Source organism: Myiozetetes cayanensis, unplaced genomic scaffold (assembly GCF_022539395.1).
Source record: "Myiozetetes cayanensis isolate MyiCay16 unplaced genomic scaffold, myiCay2020 scf1, whole genome shotgun sequence".
NCBI lineage: Eukaryota > Metazoa > Chordata > Aves > Passeriformes > Tyrannidae > Myiozetetes > Myiozetetes cayanensis.
The window spans coordinates 23,841,499-23,845,358 of record NW_026086604.1 but is presented as its reverse complement, the minus strand read 5'-3'; positions in this window follow the sequence as shown (position 1 = coordinate 23,845,358).

Here is a 3,860-nt window from a genome sequence, read left to right as displayed (position 1 = left end):
GGAATGTAAAGTACTATTTTCTTACTCCTAAGTAAGAAAAGCAAACAAACTATAAATAGCATTATAGGCTCTTTCAACCCTCTTCAGCACTGAGAATTAGAGCGAGCTGAGTAATTTTTGATGGGGAAAAAAATAAGCAGGGAATGCCAGTTTGTCAAACTCAGATTTCTGAAGGTGAGACTCTTAGGATCACCTCATTTTCGATGACATACAGCCACAGAACTCCTGTGAAAACCTGCATGCTCTCTGCAGGCTCATCTGGTGGTTGTTTGGGGTTCCTTGCCATATAGCCTGCTTAGGGCAAGAGGCTCCAAGTCTGTAGAGCTTCTTGGGACGTATGTTGTACCACTCAAATTACTGTTTAACAAAAACCCTGTATTAAAGATTGTTTTTTCAAGGTCCTTTATGTTTTATCTCTCTGAAATAGTTACAAATTATGTTCAGGATGTAAAACTGTATGTTAAGAGGCAAGAATTTGTTATACTTCAGAAGTTTATCTTGAGAAACTGGTAGATACAACACAGTGGTATCAGTTACAGATATAAAAATTAAAAATATCTGTAAAGAAAAATATTATAATCACATCACAAAATTAAAGAGGACTCAATATACTCCAGTAATATTACATAGGCAAATAATATAAAAATTAAATCTCTACCTATTTCCTATCTGCTAATATTTTTAACAAACTGAAAGCATCACAAGGAAGGTGTATTAGACACGGGTAAAAGACTTCAGTAACAAACAGCGAAAGTTTAAAGATGTTGCTTTGAAAATACCAGATAACTGATTTTAATTTTTCTGTGCTGGTAATGTGCTGTATGCCATGTGGTGTGGACCTGTGAGCCTGTTAGCAACTTCCTTCTCACACAGTTTAACTCAAAGCAGTCCTTAGGAAATATTGCAAGAAAAATAAGCAGCATGCCCTCAGAAGTGTTTTTCTAACCTCGGTCTCTTACTCCCTCCCCCAATTGTTTTGGTTTTGGGTTTGTTTTTTATGCACTAAGCAATGCACATAAATTTAAGTAAGCTGGAACTATAATCATGTCATAACAAATTTATATAAAGCCATGTAAAAGAGACAGTATTAAATTTAATTGGAAATAAATTGTTGTTTCTCCATTACAAGACATAGCGTTACTGGATAAAACCCTAATATGCAACTGTCCTTATGACCCCGTGCGTCTCATCAAGCTTTACCTTTTAGCCATTTTTTATAAATGTTCTTAAACACCTAGATAATCATTTTACTAAGTCATTGCAATGACATACAACTTTGTCATCTGGCTCAGCAATTACCAATCCATAGTCATATTTGTTACTTATGTTCACTAGATTTATCTGAACATGCTTCTTGCTAATAACCTGTTAAAAAGGAACCATAAAACCCAGTTCCAAAATCTATTTAACCTCATGACCTTTCTTTTTCCCAAAACCAGCCAATATGAATGCCTACAGATGAATAGGAAAGCAGAGGAAGTGATGGAGGGATACCTCCCTGGTAGACTCCTCCAGATTCCAGTGAAGTGTAACATGAGTTACAAGTAGCTTTACTGTTCTATAATAAAAGCCCTTTTGTGATTAAAGCTGTAGGAAACTGAGCCTAGATATTGTTTTCTTGTTGGCTCAAATATCCATAACAAAAATCTTGCAAATAACTTAAATCGGATTAAGTTCCTCTCTCGGCTTTCCTTCATGACCTCCATCCAGCCTCTTGCTCCTTCACCTTCATGCAATCTGCTGCAGTAATTGTACCAATAAAATCACAGAAAAAAATCTGAATTAAGGAAGCACTTTCTAAATTATTTTCAAGCAGGCTTTTTCCCTGCAGCAATGGGTGTACAGTGCAGTCAATCACACTCCTCCAGTACAGCTCTGATGCTAAGCCCTGGGATAGGGATGAACATGGGTGGAAGGCTGAGGAATGGGGACAGTTTAATCTGATCTGGCTACTGAGACAAACGTGATTTGTAACTCCACTATAAAGAGAATAATCTTTAGGAAGAAGAGGGATTTAATGTAATGAGGGTCCAGCATTCAAATGTTACATTATACTAAATGTTATCATTAAAATTTTCTATTCCAAATAATTGACACTCATTTCTCCAACACTGATCTATTTGTCCACAACAGAGGGAAAGTTCAGTCCCTGCCACTGTTAATCCAAATCACACATAAAGAAATTAAGTAGGAAAACAGGATGAGTTAACTTAATGCAGTCAGTCAGCTTGCTCTCAGATTTTAATAGCCAGAAGTGAAAGAGATTAATAGCATACTACCTTTACAAAAAAGTATTTCCAAATAGTTGGCATGTATTTGCTACATCTTCCCCATTTGATAATCACTATATTTGAATAATTTTACTGATGTGTTTCTCAAGCTTGCTTGGAAGAACATTTCACAGATATTTTTAGAGTGCATACTGCATTCAGCGTGGAATTTTTGCTGTTCGAAAAGGCAGTTAGATGGATCTAACATGACAAACTGTCTTGCTGCTACTCACCTAGTTATTATTCAAGTCCCTAAAGTTAGTTACAAGGATTTTCTAGTACTTTTTATTAAGCTGCTGCCCTGGCTTTTCCTCTGTTTATAAAGACATAAAACTGTTTGAAAACCACCATCCATTTCTCAGCAATAACCACTAATGACTCCACAGCTGCTCCATCATCTTCTCCAAGCACTTCATGGTGAATTTCTTATCAGGCTGATTTGAAAACTCTAGCTTCTTTCAACATGCTACTTGTGACAAAGATCTCCTGATAATCTCATTTTCAGAAACGCTACTCCCTAGGCCTCATAAGACAACATATCAACACATATGACAGGTACAAACAAAACCAGTAAAAGACTCAGGCATCAGTAGGTTTATAATTAAAAAATTAAACATAGTTTAAGGTCTGAAGTGCTTCCTACTCAAGGACAGACAGTTTGTAAAGTTCTTTGATGGGAAGGAGTGGAAGGAGAGCAGGAAAGTTTAGTGAAGTTTAAAAGACTGACAAGTAGTTCAGCACAGAACATCATGATTGTCTGCAAACAAGCCTGCTTCACAAATGGCCAGATCTGAGTCCCTTGTAAAGACCCATCAGCTGCTACCATTAACATTCTTAGCTGGTTAAAATAATCACGATTCAGCAGTGGCTGAAATGTAATGACACATTTTATAGAAATAACTACCATGTTTTACTTTGCAAAAGGAAGAAGAGGCAAACATCATGCTAGTACCCTGATCGACAAAAATAAGTTACTTTGTCCATTTATTGTCCCTTCCGCTCAAAGAGGTTGAGAAGAAAAAAGGAGAAGCACAAGACAGGAGATAAAGTACAGCTTAACACAAGGGGGAAAAGTGCAAATTCCTTTGATTCATTAAAACAACATTACACCCAACCTCCCCCAACCCCCACTGCCACCCTCACTGAAGTTACAAAAGCAGTGGATGATTTTCTGTACAGCCCCAGCCTACTTTATTTCAGAATGTGGAGTGCAGGCAGTATTTTGAAACACAGGAAGTATTTTGAAAAGAGTATTCACAGGTTTAAGATGCAAGCATGTACTGCAAATCCCTACAGTGAAGGGATGTGAAAAGCATTAGGGAAAGATGACAGTATATTACTGTAGTCCATCAATAAGCCATTGACTAATAAAACAATCCCAACAGGGGTTTCATCCCTTATTTACTTCCTCATTCTTCCCAAAACATCAAGCAAAGGGCAATTTATTATTGCTCTCTTATATTCCTGAGGCTGCCATTTGGCAAAAATGCAGAGTTCACCTTTGCTGTGCAAAACCTTTGTGGTTTCTGTATCACACTAGAAGTTTCTTCCACTTGTCCATTTTTATTTACACATAAGTAACAAAATACA